This window comes from Notolepis coatsorum, assembly GCF_963971535.1.
Source record: "Notolepis coatsorum genome assembly, chromosome: 5".
NCBI lineage: Eukaryota > Metazoa > Chordata > Actinopteri > Aulopiformes > Paralepididae > Notolepis > Notolepis coatsorum.
In genome coordinates this window covers 173,580,695-173,593,020 of record NC_140169.1, presented here as the reverse complement: position 1 = coordinate 173,593,020, position 12,326 = coordinate 173,580,695, and the positions used below count along the sequence as shown (strand labels likewise).

The 12,326-nt window shown below is 41.2% G+C and overlaps 1 long non-coding RNA gene across 1 annotated transcript; it reads left to right on the top strand.

The window, feature by feature from the left end:
- Window positions 1-1,002: 1,002 nt before the first annotated feature.
- LOC311229286 lies at window positions 1,003-3,052 on the top strand. Its single transcript, XR_014619738.1, has 5 exons — window positions 1,003-1,066; window positions 1,952-1,981; window positions 2,153-2,207; window positions 2,456-2,540; window positions 2,979-3,052. It is a non-coding gene; the product is annotated as an uncharacterized lncRNA (long non-coding RNA).
- Window positions 3,053-12,326: the final 9,274 nt, after the last annotated feature.

Genomic DNA, 12,326 nt, shown 5'->3' with positions numbered 1-12,326 from the left:
TTTTTACCAATGTTCAGGAGCAGGCTGTTGTCCTGGCACCAGCGTTCCAGTACCTCAACCTCCTCCCGGTAGGCCTTCTCGTCGTTGTCCGAGATCAGCCCCACCACCACCGTGTCATCTGCGAACTTCACTATGGAGTTGGAGCTGAACTTGGCCACACAATCGTGTGTGTAGAGTGAGTACAGCAGGGGGCTCAGAACACAGCCCTGGGGGGACCCGATGCTCAGGGTGATGGTGTTGGAGGTCTGACCCCCCACCCTGACCGCCTGGGGTCTTTCACTCAGAAAGTCCAGTACCCAGGCGCTCAGGGCGGAGCTCAGACCCAGCTCGATCAGCTTGTCCACCAGTCTGGTGGGGACTATGGTGTTGAACGCTGAGCTGTATGAACAACAGTCTCACATAGCCCCCCTTCTGACGGTCAAGGTGAGAGAGGGTGCTGTGCAGTACCTGGGAGACCGCGTCGTCAGTGGACCTGTTTGTCCTGTATGCAAATTGCATAGGGTCCATATCACTGGGGAGGGAGGCACAAATGTGGTCCTTGACCAGCCTCTCGAAACATTTCATGACCACAGAGGTGAGTGCCACCGGTCTGTAGTAATAACTGTGAATTGAACTTGCATTGCTGCACTATAGTCCATCCGTTGCAAGTCAACGCCCCCCCCCCCCCCCCCCCCTCCATCCATTAACTCAACTGGACTGTCACTGTAATATTTATGTACAGTTGTACAGTGTCCCCCACCCACCCCTCCTACCCAACCCCCCCACCCACCCAACCACCTCCAATGTACAGTCAGATTGGTTATTTTTGGTTGAGGTTGAAAAAGCTATGTTGATTCAATATTTAATTACAGATACCATTTCAACATTTGAAAAACTGTCGTTGAATCAATTTAGTAGATTCCCCCTCCCCTCCTCCCCCTCCCCTCCCCTTCGAGAGGGTATAGTCCTAAGCAACTCGCGAGACCTAGAAGATCTCACGGGACTTGAGGTATTCAAACGTAACTTTGGCGCGATGGATGGTGTCTTCACTGACTGGCTTGACAAATAGTCTGAGCCAAACTCCTTGGTAAGTCATTGACAATATTATGTATTATGCCATTCACATACCATAATCTTGCTGTCATCGTTTGACTACATGCTACTTTGTGAATTATTACCGTGGTGGCAACTAGTAGGCTAGAACGAAGCTTGTTAGCATTATTAGCTAACATGCTAGATGGTATACTTAACTGGTAAGTGAGTTCTTATGGGAATAGTATGATTCCGTTCAGATACCATCACCGGGCTGTTATCGTTTGACTAAATGTTATCTCTGTGCCGTGGCAAATAGTTTGGAGCTTGTTTGAGCAAATAGTGATGCATATTATTATAGCTACTAACGTTAGCTAGCTAGCATGCTAGCTAACGTTAGACTGCCATTTTGTTTCGTGATTAAAATGTACGTTTTTAATAGTTACATAAGCATTGTTGTAACTAGTGTTAACAAATACTTTATTATAGTTCAATTGTGTTAAACTTGGGACACAGCCATGGCTCTATTTTATTTCGTTTTGTATGTGAGGCATTTTAGCTTGCAGTTGTTGTGTTGCATTGTGGGTCTTCAGCACAAAGTAATCCCTTGCTGAGGGTAAGATGGTTTTCTGTCTGCTCAGACTCAGAATACTTAATTAACATGATCTGTGCTTCATAAAAAACAGATATTATTTATCTGGTTTTGGTTATTTTGCACAGTAAATACTTATTCAGGCCTACCTGCAATTCAGAATTTAATCCAGCAGGGCGGCAGGGATGTTCATTCTGCCTTTTGTTATATATAAAAAATGGGGCTTTGAAAGACTGACATATTTGAACTTCTAGCTCCTGCTACTCTAAACATATATATATATAATATACACAGTCTTGATAAATTGCATACAAGGTTTTTTGAATATTTTGATCGTCTTCTTTTTAGAATTCGCTGGCAATCATCGCCGCTATCAAGGTGAGTTAACTAACACATTCTCAAATCATGTTTTGTTTTTACCACCAGACATGCGCTAGGTATATGGAGCTAGGTACACTTGCTACTGTAGGTTATATGGTGCTCATTGATAACTACTTTGATGGTGCTTATTTTTTCCTTATTTTGTTAATTATGTTGCTCTTTCTCTAGGAATGCCAATGTATAACTCCAGCCCCTATTACCACACTGCCATTGATTCAGCTCAGTAAGTATTATCTTTCAATTCAATATTGTCTGTCTCTCTCACCCCACTTCAAACTTCACACCTTTATCTGTGTTTTCATCTCTGTCTTTCTGTCTCTCTCACCTCGACCCCCTCCACTTCACACAACACCTACATTGCCAAAGCCTTTGTCATTTGATGACACAGCAGTGCTATGTCTGTCTCTCCCTCTATCTCCGTCTCCCTCTCTCACTGGCATAACATTTTTATTGTCGTATTCAATATTTCAGAGATTCTTCGCCAGAGGAACTTGAAGCCATTCCTGAATTACCACCAGAGACCAGCAGTTGCACGCAGGCAGAGACTGCCTGTAGCGTGAGTTGAATTTTATACACAAGTTCACTGGTGTTTATTCTTATATAAAACATCTCTAAAGATGTATGTTTACCTTTGCATTGATTGGCGGATTTTTGACTGAAGACATTGGATCTTTCCTGCTCTCCCATCCAAGTCCCAGGTTGTAATGACGTAATCATGACACTTAGTTGATTTTGAGTAGACAATTACTCGTTGCATCTGGGCTCATAGTCATAGCCATATAGGAATGACCGCTACACCGTCGCGCCAATAGCGGCCGAGGGAGGGAGAGTTAAGCGATTTCTTTGTCATTCAGACAGATTCTCCTATCTGCACCTATCTGACACGTATAGCCACTGATGGTGGAGAAGTGCTGTCCAATTAGCCATTTTGGGGAAATTCAGGCATAAAATAATATTCTGTTGTGTGTCACTGTCAAACAATCCAATATTTCAGAGATTCTTCGCCAGTTGCGGGAAGTATGTCACCACCTGAAGACGCAGACCACCACCTGAAGCCCATGTAGAATTGTGAGTTGAATTTTATACATGATAGATCAGTGGTTCTCAAACTTTTTACACCAAGTACCACCTGAGAATGTAGCTGGCTCTCCAAGTACCACCATATGACCGGTGTTAAAATACAGTCTATTCAGCTATGCACAGTTCACGCAGGAGGCAAATGTATTCCTAATACCATTATTTATTGTTAACTTTTGTCAGACACAGCCACAATGTACAAAGGGATAGCACTAGAACTAGCAAACGCTTCCACACAACTCATACAATGCAAGGGGCATTGAGAACATAATAACTAACATTCTCACATAGCAAGTGAGAAAATTAAGAACAACTGTATTTCAGCAAATGTACTTAATCTCTATCTCTCTCTCTCTCTCTCTCTCTCTCACACAGCAAGCAATTGTCCATCATTCTCTCTCTCTCTCTCTCACACACACACACACGCACACGCACGCACACACACACACACACACACACACACACACTAGGGATGCACCGATATGAAAATTGGCCGCCGATACCGATACCGATTGTTCAACTAACACTATCGGCCGATACCGATACCGATACCGATATTTGTATATTTGTATATAAGTATTTGTAACATTTTTTTTTTTTTTTTTTTTTTTTTTTAATTTTTTCTTTTTTTTTAATGAAACTACTGTATATTTGTATGTGTATGTTTGTATTTGTAGGCCTCTTTACTTACTTAAAAAAAGGAAACATCAAGAAATATGTTTATGGTATCACTATCTCTCTCCCAGTATCGTCTTGCGGCCTGCAGAGGGATACTATTTTCTCAACCAGAGCTTTCAACCAATGCAATGGAACCATTCTTGCGGCCTGCAGCAGGATACTATTCTCTCAACCAGAGCTTTCAACCAATGCAATGGAACCATTTTGATTGACAGTCGATTCGGCCAATTACGCCACACCGGTGACCGCTAGCACCCACCTCCTGCTGTCCTTACCACCAATCGGCAAGCGTTTATAAATTTTTCTACTTCCGGGCATTCTGTTTGCGAGAGCAGAACACACTTAGCTACGTTAGCTCCCCGGCCCGCCGACCGGCGCTCCACGCATGACCAAATGAGACATAATGATTTTACTGCAACAAATGTTATAATAAAACAAAGCCTTTCTATACATTTGTCTGGTTGAAAACTTTATTAACAGATTGCAGAATGTGTAGTTGGGTACGGAATGAGCAACGGAATGGAACCGAGCTATGAACGTACTAACGGAGTAATGCCTTGTTTACTGCTATCTTCGGGTAAATAATATGCTTGTTATTGAACGTGTAACACTTCATTTTAACAGCAGATACTTTCTTAAATGCCATCTTCCCGAGAGAGGGTGTTGACGGGGAGTTGTGTTATTAATAGCATTGAACAGCTAACCGAAAGCTAGCGTTAACTATTGTTAAAGGTTTAGCCATAACGTTACCTTGGCTAAAGTTGCGGCTATTCATAATGCAGCAATAATGACTGCAGACCTGCAAGCAAAGTACAGCAAGTTGACAAAGGAGTATTCCAACGCAAATCACATTTTCACCAGTAACGTTAGTCTTGCATCTAATAGCTAATAACGTAGCTACGTTAGCTGCCCGGCCCGCCGACCGGCACTCCACGCATGACCAAATGAGACATAATGATTTTACTGCAACAAATGTTATAATAAAACAAAGCCTTTCTATACATTTGTCTGGTTGAAAACTTTATTAACAGATTGCAGAATGTGTAGTTGGGTACGGAATGAGCAACGGAATGGAACCGAGCTAATGAACGGACTCGGAGTAATGCCTTGCTGCTATGGGTAATAATAATATGCTGATGTTATTGTCCGTGTAACACTAACTATATAACGCTAATGCCACAAAACGAATGCCTTGTTAATCATAAGTAGTTACTTTGATGCAGTAGATTGTGTGTGTGTGTGGGGGACGGCGGGCGTTGTGCAGGTAGATCGCGCGAGTGAACTTTTTTTTTTTGCCTTTTGACGCTACACAAATTGATGGGTATTTATCGGCGACTGCTATCGGCACATTTGAGCTTATCGGCCGATAGGCCGATAGCAGTCAACAAGGCACTTATCGGCCGATACCGATACCCGACCGATATATCGGTGCACCCCTAACACACACAATTATTTTGTTACAAAAACTTAATTTCCTGCATTCTGGTGCAGGACTTTTTGAAATGTTACCCTTTAAATGCCAGTTTGTGTGATGGCATCACAAATTATTGTTAAAATAAACACACAAAGTAAAATATGTTCAATAGGATAGGAGCCCCGCATTTAGTGATCTAGGAGGCAAGTATTTTGTAATAAGATCAGATAGATAGAGCAATCACAAAATAAAGAAATGAGGCTCATCGTGCTCGCAAGCCACTGTCTAAAGTATAATTGTGTTCTCAGAGGGATGACACTGGTGATCTACACCTCTACCAGAGGCCAGCAGCCAGAGGGGGACCCTGCTGACCACAAGGCCATCTGAATCATCCTATGCTGAATTGACATGGATGGTATCTCCCTTAAGCTGATGTGAGTATAACTTCCATGTACAAACACAAACACACCCACTCTATCTATATCTCTCTTCTAGGACATGTCATCATCATCAAACCTTTATTTAATTCTTGGGAAAACAGTAGGGTTGTAAAAAAAAGTGTAAACATCTTCAAATCATTATTAACACATCCACGCTGTAAAGGGTTATTGCCCGCCATGCTTTGACCGCCAGATCTCGCGAGTAGGGTCGAGCTGCAGACTCGGAGCCTCGGTCCAGATTGGAACTTCCGCCCTGCCACAGGACTATTACTCCTGTGACAGGGCAATGCGCTGATTGGCGGAAAGTACGGAAGTATCTCGAAGTACGTCTGACGTATCTCGAATTACGTCTGATGTTTCTCTACGTTAGCGAACATTAAACGTTGTATTCATAAAATAATATAAATTCAGCAGCATGGGGAGGGCCGGGGGGAGGGGAGGTACAGGTAGTAGAAGACATAGTTATAGTACAGTGGAGAAGTAAAAATAGAATAAAAAGGCAGTGGAAACAATATACAATATTATTAACTCTAATAATAACACGCCTCGCGGGCTCATTATAATACGAGAGCCGTGGGTCTGCATTGTATAGAGCGGATCCCCCGGCCGTATTCAAGCGCTGGAGCACTTTGCCATGGATAAAACTGTATTAATATAGTAGTAATAATAGTAGTTGGCTAGTTGCGCGCTTCTGGCCACCTCCCGCAGTGCGCGCATACACACATACTGTCTGTAGCCTATACAGTACGTGCAAAATTAGTTGTCAAGAGCCAATCGCACAGGTTGCCTCATCTCATCTGGCTCTGCAAATAGATCTAGAGTCTGAATATCATATATACTGTAGCCTGCTGATGATCTCTCTCTCTCTCTCTCTCTCTCTCTCTCTCTCTCTCTCTCTCTCTCTCTCTCAAATCCATTCTGAGAACGGAATGCAGTGCCCGTGACGAGGGTCTTGATTGATTGATTGATTGATTGATTGATTGATTGATTGATTGAAAATTGTATTAACAGATCATGCTGGACCTACAAAAGGCCTTTGACACTGTCAATCACTCCATTCTTGATTGAACATTTTATTAACAGATTGCAGAATGGGTACAGTACAGTACAGCTCAATACACACAATTGTTAAGGGGATGCAGACCAGAGAAAGACTTTTGTCTTGTTTACATCAGGATCCCCCATTTTCAATTCATCATAACATATGACATACACGACATACAGATAGACAGTACTGCTACATCTATACATTTATGACATACCAGATTTGCAAATACAGTATTGTTTGTGATACAAAAAGAGTCCAGAAAAGAGAGTATATACATTTGATGTAGAAACTGTACATTGGAGGAGGTTGGGTAGGTGGGGGGGGGGGGACTGTACATTGGAGGTGGTTGGGGGGGGGGGGGTCGGGTAGGAGGGGTGGGTGGGTGGGGGACACTGTACAACTGTACAAGCAAAACTGTACATTGGAATATTGACAACCATACTTGGTAATTTACTGTACATTGGAGGGGGTTGGGTTACAACACAGGAGCAGAGTATAAACAACAGTACAGTACTGTTTCTCATTCCTGTACACTGACAGTGTCCCCCACCCACCCACCCACCCCTCCATCCTGACCCCCCCCCCCCCCCCCCCCCCAAGGCGAAAGTCTCTCTGGTCTGCATCCCCTTAACAATTGTGTGTATTGAGCTGTACTGTACTGTACCCATTCTGCAATCTGTTAATAAAATGTTCAATCAAGAATGGAGTGATTGACAGTGTCAAAGGCCTTTTGTAGGTCCAGCATGATCTGTTAATACAATTTTCAATCAATCAATCAATCAATCAATCAATCAATCAATCAAGACCCGCGTCGCAGGCACTGCATTCCGTTCTCAGAATGGATTTGAGAGAGATCATCAGCAGGCTATATATGATATTCAGACTCTAGATCTATTTGCAGAGCCAGATGAGATGAGGCAACCTGTGCGATTGGCTCTTGACAACTAATTTTGCACGTACTGTATAGGCTACAGACAGTATGTGTGTATGCGCACACTGCGGGAGGTGGCCAGAAGCGCGCAACTAGCCAACTACTATTATTACTACTATATTAATACAGTTTTATCCATCGCAAAGCGCTCCAGCGCTTGAATATGGCCGGGGGATCCGCTCTATACAATGCAGACCCACGGCTCTCGTATTATAATGAGCCCGCAAGGCGTGTTATTATTAGAGTTAATAATATTGTATATTGTTTCCACTGCCTTTTTATTCTATTTTTACTTCTCCACTGTACTATAACTATGTCTTCTACTACCTGTACCTCCCCTCCCCCCGGCCCTCCCCATGCTGCTGAATTTATATTATTTTATGAATACAACGTTTAATGTTCGCTAACGTAGAGAAACGTCAGACGTAATTCGAGATACGTCAGACGTACTTCGAGATACTTCCGTACTTTCCGCCAATCAGCGCATTGCCCTGTCACAGGAGTAATAGTCCTGTGGCAGGGCGGAAGTTCCAATCTGGACCGAGGCTCCGAGTCTGCAGCTGGACCCTATTGGATCTCGCTGTACAGCGTTATTGAGATCAATATTGAATTTTTTCGCCATGGCATTCAAAATTCATATATACACCCATGGCCGCCTAGTTATAGTTGAAAGTGGGGGTGCAAGATTATTTTTTATTCTTTTTTTTTTATTTTATTTTTTTTACATTTAATGAACACCTGTATGTGCAATTTCCTGCAATATAGAGCCTTCAATCTTGACCAAAATAAAGCTGCTCTTTTCACTATAAAACTCAGTTTATATTGCAGTATGATAGCTATAATAATAATAACTTCACTGCAAGGGCTCTTTTAGCTAACGCTAGCTAGGCACGTATGATAGCCAATTACTATTATAATAATAATAATAATAATAACTTTCCCATCCTCCCAAAGCCCCTCCGGCCCCGTTCACATCCGCAGCGGCAGTACCAACAACAACAACAATTAATTGACGCTATCAATAGCCCCAGTGAGCGCGGCGGCTGGCTGAATGAATGAATGAAAACTTTATTTAACAGATTGCAGAATGGGTACAATACAGTACGGCTCAATACACACAATTGTTAAGGTGATGCAGACCAGAGAAAGACGTTTGTCTTGTTTACATCAGGGTCCATACTAGCCCCTTTCGTGACTGTGCTGCACCGAGTGAATCCACAGTCACTTGCTCCTCAATGGGAAACCAACCTAGATTTACCCTGAAGGACTGGTTCTGGCCGAACCGTTCGTTATACAAGTATCACAGAGACATTACAAATGTGCTCACAGTTGCACGAGGGTTTCGGACAGAGATACGGGATGGTGCGCAGGCGCTGTGATCACCCAACGGCGGAAATAAAGCCGCTTTGAGCAGTTTATAAAAAAATATTAAAAATATTTATTAGCAACGCCGAGCTTTCAAACCATCCCGTATCTCTGTCCGAACATATACAGAAATAAATACAGTAAAAACATACATGACATCATGACATTTATGGCATAGGGACATACATGACATACAGGTATATACTGTAGTACTGTTACATTTGTGACATATACGATATGCAAATAATATACAGTACTGTTACCCAGAGATCCTAACAGAAAATATTATATATATATGATGGGGATGAGACTGTACATTAGGAGGAGGGGGGGGGGGGGGGGGGGTGGACATTTACGGTGGCCAGTTTCGAATTGCAGTCTCCCGTAGGTGCTCTTTAAGAGCGGTTTTGAATGTGGGCAGGGGTAAAGTGGGTTTTAGGAGTGAGGTTAAGCAGTAGTCTGACCAGTTTGTTTTGTGATGTTTGTAATCTTGTTTTTAGTGCCTTTGAGGTGCTTTGGTACCATGAGGTGCAGGCATAGTCGTAGTACCCTTGAATGAGTACTGAGAGTACCCATGATTTTTGCCATTTTGTTATCGTGAAATTGGTATTAAATTTAATTCTGATTGGCATTAAAAAGTCTTAAAGCCTTAAATCTGACTGGGCTAAACCCTGGTTATTTTCAGCCCAATTTATTCATTTCACTGCAAACCATCTGATCAATATATCACCCATACTACATAAAGCATTTACTGACGATCACGTAATTATAAACGCCCCCCCCCCCTTTCCTCCGTGCATGATGACGCATAACGTATACGATCATATACAGTTGAATTTTTTAATATAGCGTGTCTAGGGAATAAACGGCAATCGATGCATTTAGGTCTATAACTCACGTTCTAGGAATTACTACAGAAAATGATAAAACATACTTATATTCTAGAAGGTATTTTTGTATTTTTGTATGAATGAAAAAGTATAACGTTCCTACATCCTGAACAATAGATAATCGATGTTGAATGCAGGCATTAAAGTGTTCCGTCTCAAGACGGATTTCCGTCAATTTGATTGGGGAGATCCGTCAATTTGATTCGCAGTCTAACGGAATTGACTACCTGGTATAATATGATTTGTAGATGCATACAGATTGAAACAAAATTGAGCCAATCAGAGGCGCCAAATATCATGAAAAGGGAATTTTTTCTACAGAGGCGGCGCCAAGCAGTCATCACTCAGGGACTCGAGTGGTTGCAGCTGGAGGCTATTGGGCGAGTGACATTTGCGAGGTCTGTCCGCCACATGGCAGGGTAACAAAATAGTTGTGTCCCCTGCTGTGGTTGTGAGTATAGTATACGTTTATTAGCTTAACTCCGTAGCAACATCACACAGGTGTATCTGTAGACAGTCTCCTCCCCACCGTATATATCTTTTTTCCTACCACCCACCCCCTCCTAATGTACAGTCCCGGACTTTCCAGTGAATCATAGTGTCCTTTTTTTTCATTTTCCCAGATGCACCATGCACCAAGGATCCAGCTGATTACTGCCAATCTGGAGGATTGTTCCTTATCTGCTCTTCACTTGTGCCACTGATTCATTGACCTTTTGTGGTGTGGTATGTTTTGATTTTTACTTAGTAATACACTGTATAGTTGGGATTCTGAATTAAACAGTATAATGTTCACATATATTATGGAGCCCCCAGGGGTCGGGAGAATATTGTGGAAAACAATATAAAACTGAAATGGTAAAGCTAAAAAACTGTAGACCTGACCACAACCCCCTCGGTTCAACAGCACAATATGTTGCTTTCTCCGCTTTTAAAAGTTGAAATCATCTGATGACATTGAAGGGATAGTTCAGAATTGTGGACATAAAGTTTAATTTACTACTTGGCCATTATGTTATGTTCAATGGACTGCACTTATATAGCAATAGCGCTTTTATCCAAAGCGTGTATGGCCTCTCATTCACCTATTCACACACATTCACACACCAATGGTGGCAGCTGCCATGCATATTGATCCATAAATAGTGTTTAGATTGTACTTCTATAGGTTTTTAACTTTACATACTGTATTTAAACATTATATTTGAACAAACACTGCAAGCTAAAGTTTTAAATCATTTGAATCTGTTTTATACAGCACACTTGCTTCCAAAATAAAGCAGTTTTACAATCCTGATCGTTTGTTAACACTTGAAGCTTTTTGTTTCTAACAATCTGTACAATAACAGTGTTTCACTGCTGAACTTTAAGTTCTGTCACTTTATTGAAGGAGTTTGATTGTAATAATTGAGGAAAAACCTGTGAAATAACAGTGTTTCACTGCTGAACTTTAAGTTCTGTCACTTAATTGAAGGAGTTTGATTGTAATAATTATGGGAAAACCTGTAAAATAACAGTGTTTCACTGCTGAACTTTAAGTTCTGTCACTTTATTGAAGGAGTTTGATTGTAATAATTGAGGAAAAACCTGTGAAATAACAGTGTTTCACTGCTGAACCTTAAGTTCTGTCACTTTATTGAAGGAGTTTGATCGTAATAATTTAGGAAAAACCTGTGAAATAACAGTGTTTCACTGCTGAACTTTAAGTTCTGTCACTTTATTGAAGGAGTTTGATCGTAATAATTTAGGAAAAACCTGTGAAATAACAGTCTTTCACTGCTGAACTTTGAGTTCTGTCACTTTATTGAAGGAGTTTGATCGTAATAATTTAGGAAAAATCTGTGAAATAACAGTCTTTCACTGCTGAACTTTGAGTTCTGTCACTTAATTGAAGGAGTTTGATTGTAATAATTATGGGAAAACCTGTAAAATAACAGTGTTTCACTGCTGAACTTTAAGTTCTGTCACTTTATTGAAGGAGTTTGATTGTAATAATTGAGGAAAAACCTGTGAAATAACAGTGTTTCACTGCTGAACTTTAAGTTCTGTCACTTTATTGAAGGAGTTTGATCGTAATAATTTAGGAAAAACCTGTGAAATAACAGTCTTTCACTGCTGAACTTTGAGTTCTGTCACTTAATTGAAGGAGTTTGATTGTAATAATTATGGGAAAACCTGTAAAATAACAGTGTTTCACTGCTGAACTTTAAGTTCTGTCACTTTATTGAAGGAGTTTGATTGTAATAATTGAGGAAAAACCTGTGAAATAACAGTGTTTCACTGCTGAACCTTAAGTTCTGTCACTTTATTGAAGGAGTTTGATCGTAATAATTTAGGAAAAACCTGTGAAATAACAGTGTTTCACTGCTGAACTTTAAGTTCTGTCACTTTATTGAAGGAGTTTGATCGTAATAATTTAGGAAAAACCTGTGAAATAACAGTCTTTCACTGCTGAACTTTGAGTTCTGTCACTTTATTGAAGGAGTTTGATCGTAATAA